The sequence below is a fragment of the Zingiber officinale genome, chromosome 5B (assembly GCF_018446385.1).
Source record: "Zingiber officinale cultivar Zhangliang chromosome 5B, Zo_v1.1, whole genome shotgun sequence".
In the NCBI taxonomy this organism is placed as follows: Eukaryota; Viridiplantae; Streptophyta; class Magnoliopsida; order Zingiberales; family Zingiberaceae; genus Zingiber; species Zingiber officinale.
In genome coordinates this window covers 31,895,077-31,902,753 of record NC_055995.1, presented here as the reverse complement: position 1 = coordinate 31,902,753, position 7,677 = coordinate 31,895,077, and positions in this window count along the sequence as shown.

Below are 7,677 nucleotides of genomic sequence, written 5' to 3'. Positions count from 1 at the left end.
CGGATAAAGCATGTTTAGGATACCCGTTTAAGTGAGGAAATGTGTTAATATATAAATTCCTTATTTCCTTTTCTCTTTATTTTCTTTCCCAAAATGCCGATTCCATTCTGCCCTCTCCACCCGAGCCCGACCCTCTCTTCTTCCCCGATCCCCTTTGATAACGCACCCCTTTCCTCTGCCCTAGCCTTTCTCTTCTCCGACGCCGACGACGTCATCAGGGGAAGTGATTGTAGGCGGCTGAGCACCCCATCTCCTCCATCGATCCAGCTAGTTTGGAGGTCGCGTTTCCTTCCGGATCATCGCCTCTGCGCGGGCAACCTCTCGGTGGAGTTGAAAGGAGATCCGAACCCTTGCCTTCGCCATCTACCTTGCGGAGCCGTGCCACCCGATCGCCGGTGTGGAAGAGCAATTAGGGCTTCAAGGGTAAGCCATTGAAACTCTTCTTTCCTCTTGATTCATCGCCGGATCCTTGATTGATTCACAGATTTCGCTAGATTAGGGTTTTTTTCTGGTAAATCCTTCTTGCTTGGATTGAGGAAAGTGTCGGATCCCTTCCTTTTCCTCTTGATCAGATTTTGGCATCTTCTCTTCTTTGCTGTAGATTGAGGTTACGGGATTGGAAAAGAAGAGTGAGGTTCTGTTCTGATCAGATCTTGGACTTTTCATTGTTGCCGATTGAAGTCTCAGATTGGAGGTAAGAGGAGTTGATTGTTTGAATTTGGAAAACTTGATTGATCCATGATCTTCAATCTTAATCTGATCAAGGAATTTCGGCTTGATTCATTGTTGATCCAGTGAGCTTAGTTTCTGTGATTCAGGAGGTGAATCCATCAGTGAAGTTCTGTGCTCTTGCTGTGGATCTGGAATTGGGTTATGTGGCTTCTTGGTTCTAGCAGTAACCCTTTCAACAGCAGCAGCCACTTAGTTCCAGCTTTGTGTTCAGCTGTGAATCGAGGTATGCGTAGTGATTTTGATTACATGTTCATACATAGGTTTGATTTGAGGTTGTAATTGTTGTTGATTGTATGTAGGGTTCTTGATCTTGCTGTAGAACAATTTTGAATTAGGGTTATGTTAGTGGGTTATGTGTAGAATTATTTAGTTTAGTATTAATCTAATGGAATGATTAGGGTTAAGGTAATTAACCCTAGTCAACCGTGAATTATTAATCTAATTGGTAATTAGGGATTAGATAACTAACCCTAATTGACCGTTGGATTTTATTTAGGTAGATTGATGTGATTAGGGTTTTGCCCTAATTTAGTTTTAGGGATTTTATTTAGCTATTCATTTGGATTTAGCTAAATAAAATATATATATTGTTTGTTTGACACAGGACTCTGATTCGAGACAGACGTCTCAACGTTGGATTTGGCGTGATACTTCCTGCTATTTGAGGCGGGTACCCTTTGACTTATCTTGTTGATATTGTCTTGTGATATGTGCAGTTTATATATACTTACTAGTGATTGGTAGATTTATCACTTCCCCAGTTATAGTTTATTCGATACCTGCAGGCAGGTACCCTTTGACTTATCTTTTGATATCGTCTTATGATATGTATAGTTTATATATAGTTACTAGTGATAGATGGTAGATTTATTTCTTCCCTGGTCTTAGCTTAGTTGATACCTATCACATGCTTCTACTGTTAGATGCTTTACATTAGTCTGGTTTACTTTTATCTCTTGCCATGTGTATATGTGTTCGTGGTTATGGTTACTTATAGTGCTTATCTACCCATGATTAGATGCTGGAGATACTTGTTATATATTGTTGGATTCATGTTGTTTATATCTCTGTTATATATCTGCGTTTACGTTTTTGGCACCTACGTATATGGAGGAGGATACGTTCAGGTATGACATTCTGTAGCCGCATGCACCATACCGCATGATTACATGCTGGGCGATGGACGACTCGTCGGCCGGCTACATGAGGGCCTGCACACAGCGTGACCACTGCATGGGTAGTGGCACAACACTCATGGTGTGTATGGCAGGTTGCTCGGTGGTGCACTGCCGGGGTGCTCATGCGAAGCACGAAACAGCGGGGTTGCAGTCGGGATCCCTCCCCATCATCGTGTACTGGGAGATGAGAGCATTGTGCTCCCTCACTATGTCTGAGGTAGGAGGATAGGTGTACTCCGACAGCATCCCGTCCACTCGGTCACTCATCAGGGGTAGTGACGGTAGAGTGCACGGTGTCACAACCCTACCCACGCGGTCTCACCATTGTGTGTGAGATACAGACTGGCGTCAGGGGTGACCATGTCAAATTGCATCATATGCACAGATTGCATTTATTGTGATTGTTGCATATTGATGATGCATTTAGGTGGACGATATGATTGACATGCATACAGGGATACATTATTGTTTCGACTATCTTTATCGTGTATGTCCACAATCATTCGCCCAAGCCTCGCAGTGAGTACGATTTATTTCAGTTATGCATTTCTTATTATTCTTCTTTGTAAAGCGTATTACATGCTTCAGTTACTGTTCTGCTTTATTCAGCTATGCATACCTGTTATATTGTTAGGAGATTGTACTGTAGGTCCTATGGTTTTGGAGACTGTACCCTAGGATATTACTGGTAGTTATATGTTGCTGTACATATCTATTGGATTACTTGCTGAGTTCTTTGAACTCACCCCCGTTGTTACTATTTTTCAGGTTGAGGCCATCAGGAGAGATTCCAGTCGCTAGCCCCATTATCGCGAGGATTTTCTTTGTCGGATTATATTTTGCTTTTGCATCGTATATACTTGTATTGTGGGTTGGTATTGTGGACTTTACACTGAACATTCGGGTTTGCTACTTTTGTTTTCCGCTGCGGTTGTATTTTCATTACTTCGTGGATTTGTTTTCTTCGTTGTAGTGGAGTAGGCTGTTTACATATATCTTCGAGGTTCTATATCGTCTTTCCTTATTAAACTGCGTGGATTGATCATATATTATATCTGTGTGGAATGTTGATATAAACTGCGTGGTTTGTTTCTTAATTGTATTGTATTATTCCGGTCGTGTGTGGCCGAGGTATAGAGATATATGTATACTGAGCTTCGTATTGTCCGCCGTACAGGGGAGATGCTGCCGAAATTTCTTCGGACAGGGACTACCTGGGGCGTGACAATTTATTTGGTATCAGAGCTAAATTTTTTATTTAGCTTGGATATTTTGGTATTTTGGATTTGTATGGATTTTCGTCGACTTACTCGTTTCGGAATTTCGAGGTATTTTGACGAGGTTTTATTGGATCTATTTGGGGGCTATGCAGCGACAGGACATCTCCAGACGGCAATAGGTAAATCAGGTAATTTTATAGTTTTTATACCTGTAGTGATATCTGGGTAACATTTTTTTTACAGATATGCCACCTACACGTGTACCGGCACCGAGACGTGGGCGGCCACGTAAGAGGCCGTTAGATTCTCCTGAGACGGAGTCTTCAGAGAGGTCTGTTAGGGTTGAGCCTGTCCGTCAGGGGCAGACTCCTCAGGTCATTGTGGGTACGGGTGCTTATCAGACCCCGATAGCTCCGACTTCCGAGGTACCTACCTCGACTGTACCACCAGTGGTACCACCGTCGACATATTCAGGACCTCCCCCAGCAGTAGTACCCGTAGGGTACCCGACACCCTCTCTAGCTGTGCCTACTACTGCATACTCGGTACCGCAGACACATGTGCCGATTACTACATATTCGGCACCAGTACCGGCAGTACCGGCTGTTTCTTACCCGGCACCACCCACCGTACCTTCAGTGGCCCCTACTTATGTCTACCCTATAGTTCCACCAGCAGTACCTATCCCTGTTTATGCGGTAGCACCAGTGGTATCTTCCAACCTATCCATCAGTACCACCCATAAGATCAACTCCAGTGATTTTACCCAGTACCGCAGCGATATCTACGGATATGGTTGTGGCACGAGCATGGATCCCAGCCTTGGCGGAGTTGGTGAAAAGCCAATTCACGCTATTTCGCGGGGAGACTGATCCGAGCGTGGCTCAATCTTGGATAGAGTCTATGGAGCGGACATTCTTTTTCATGGCCTGCTCCGAGTGGGAGAAGGCTGAGCTGGCTGCTTACCACTTACGAGACGGGGCAGAGATCTGGTGGGACACACAGCGCTCGATTATAGGCGAGCAGCATGTTATATATACGAGATTTAGAGAGGCATTCGGGAGTCAGTGTTTTCCCCGGGCGTATCAGATGACACGTCGGCGGGATTTCCTGAGTCTTCGACAGAATAACCGCTCAGTGATGGAGTATAATGCCGAATTTAACCGGTTGGCCGGATTTTGTCCTGAGTTGGTTGCCGATGACAGATCTCGTAAGCTTCAGTTTGTCCAGGAATTGGATGGACATCTTCAGGTGAAGATTGTCGGTCTTGATATAGCATCATACACGGAGGCACTGGATATGGCTCTTATGATTGAGTCAGCTCAGTGGAGAGTGAATGCAGATAAGAAGAGGAAGCAGACTGGTTGTATTTCGGGACAGATCCAGCAGCCACAGATTACGAGACAGCAGTAGAGTAGTCGTACTCAGACGGGTCAGGGTATTTCTGGGTCATCTGGCCGACCCCAGAAGTCAGGATGATCTTCATCAGGATGTTCCCGGTCTTCTCCGCAGAACCGGAAACAGTCCACTAGTGACTCTCACTACACCCGATGCGAGTCCCGAGATCACATCATCTCTGCATGCACTCTGGGGCTGTCAGTTTGCTATTATTGCAAACTGCCTGGACATTTGAGACGAGACTGTTCGCTGAAGGCTCAGCATGTAACTTCCGGGATTTTTGTTCCGGGAGGCCAGTTTGGTCAGTCCGAGACTCAGCGAGGTGGGTCAAAAGCCCAATCTTCGCATCGTCAGCAGAGGACAACCCCCCCTGCAGCAGCTGCATATGGCATGCACGGGCAGGAGCATTCCAGTGTCCTTGTGGAGAACCCCACGGCATTCTGCCTTAGTATTCTCCAGTACTATTCGTCAAGAAGAAGGATGGTACTCTGAGGTTGTGCATCGATTATAGGCAGCTGAATGCAGTGACTATCAGAAATAAGTACCCCTTTCCACGGATTGAGGATTTATTTGATCAGCTTAGAGATACATCAGTGTATTCCAAGATTGATCTGCGGTCTGGATATCATCAGCTGAGAGTCAGAGATTCTGATATTCAGAAGACAGCATTCCGCACCAGATACGGACATTATGAGTTTTTGGTAATGCCATTTGGGCTTACCAATGCTCCTGCAGTATTTATGGATTTGATGAACCGTATCTTTTTGGAGTATCTAGATCAGTTTGTTATTGTGTTTATCGATGATATATTGATCTATTCGCGTTCTGAGGAGGAGCACGCGTAGCATCTTCGCATAGTCTTGGAGACTCTATATGCGAAGTTCAGCAAGTGTGCATTTTGGCTATCTTCAGTTGGTTTTCTGAGACACGCGGTGTCAAGCCGAGGTATTTCAGTAGATCCTCAGAAGATCGAGGCCATCACCAGCTGGGAGCAGCCGAAGTCAGTCCAGGAGATTCGCATTTTCTTGGGACTGGCTGGATATTACAGACGATTCGTAGAGGGTTTCTCCAGTATTGCTATGCCATTGACACGTCTGACTAGGAAAGGCGTGAAGTTCACGTGGTCAGAGACAGACTTGTGAGACCAGCTTCCAGGAGCTGAAGCGGAGATTAGTATCAGCACCAGTCTTTGTTTTTACCTTCTGGTGATGACGGATTCGTACTTTACACAGACGCATCTCTTCAGGGCTTGGGCGCTATATTGATGCAGCACGGTAGGGTAGTCTCTTATGCTTCTCGTCAGTTAAAGGAGCATGAGAAGAACTACCCTGTACATGATTTAGAGCTAGCCGCTATTATCTTTGCTTTAAAGATTTGGCGACATCATCTTTATGGTATTACTTTTGAGATTCTTACTGATCATAAGAGTCTCAAATATATTTTCACCCAGAAGGAACTCAATCTCCGACAGAGGAGATGGATGGAGTTCCTGAAGGATTATGATTGTACTATTAGCTACCATCCGGGTAAAGCTAATGTGGTTGCTGATGCAGTCCAGGGGGACTTTAGCTTGTCACCGAGTTTTAGTCACGGACTTGATTCATCTCCGAGTTGGGCCTTGAGGAGCAGGGGCAGAGCAGGTATTCTTGTTACCATGGTTGCTCGATCGTCGATCGGGATGAGGATTCGAGAGGCCCAGGCCGAGATCAGCATGACAGCCAGATAGCTTCCGGACAGCAGACCGAGTTTACACGAGATGATGAGGTATTATTTATTTCCGAGGCGGTGTGCCTCGATCTCACCCGGTCATGGAGGAGTTACTTCAGGAGGCTCATCGTTCTAGATTTGCTATCCACCCAGATGGGACTCGTATGTATCGCGATTTGAGGCGTTCCTATTGGTGGAACGGTATGAAGAAAGACATTGCAGATTTTGTAGCTAGATGTCTTGTCTGTCAACAGGTGAAGGCTGAGCACTAGAGACCTGCTGGTTTACTTCAGAGGATCCCTATTCCAGAGTGGAAGTGGGAGCATATTACTATGGATTTTGTGGTAGGATTGCCTAGGACTCGACGAGGCCATGATGCGATTTGGGTAATCGTCGACCGATTAACCAAATCCGCACATTTTATAGCGATCCGGAAGACCGATTCGCTGGATCGATTAGCAGAGCTATACTGTCGTGAGGTTATCAGATTACATGGTGTACCGTTGAGCATTTCATCGGATAGAGACCCACGGTTTACGTCCCGATTCTGGCAGAGTCTGCAGCAGGCCTTGGCCACACAGCTTCGTTTCAGTACAGCATTCCATCCGCAGACAGATGGGCAGTCAGAGCGGACTATTCGGACATTGGAGGACTTGCTGAGGTCTTGTGTCATGGACTTCAGAGGCAGTTGGGAGGACCACCTGCCATTAGTGGAGTTCGCCTACAACAACAGCTATCATTCGGCTATCCATATGGCACCGTTTGAGGCGTTGTATGGTAGGCCTTGTCGGACACCCATCCTCTGGGAAGAGGTTGGGGAGGCCTAGTTGGTAGGACCTCAGAGAGCTCAGCAGGATGCAGAGTTAGTTCGCACTATCAGACGGAGGATGTCAGAGGCTCAGGACCGTCAGAAGAGTTATGCGGATCGGCGACGGAGACCCCTGGAGTTCTCCATTGGTGATCATGTATTTCTTAGAGTTTCACCCACAAAAGGGGTGAAGAGATTTGGTCTTCGAGGTAAGTTAGCTCCACGATATATTGGGCCATTCCAGATCTTGGAGAGGATTGGAGCAGTAGCTTACCGTCTGGCGCTACCACCATCTCTAGCTGGCATCCACGATGTATTCCATGTATCTATGCTGAGGAGATACGTATCCGATCCGGCACATGTTCTGTCAGATGTATCCGTTCCTATTCAGCCTGACGTCACTTACGAGGAGGTTCCGGTACGGATTCTGGACCGTAGAGAGCGTCAGCTACGGAACAAGACTGTCCAGCTGGTTAAAGTCGGATGACAGCATCATTCTGACGAGGAGGCTACTTGGGAGTTGGAGGATACGATTCGAGCTCGATACCCACCTCTTTTTATTTGAGTTATGTGGGTTAGAGTTCTTTCAGCATTTATACTGCATGGTTATATTTCAGTGTTTGCTATCGGTTAT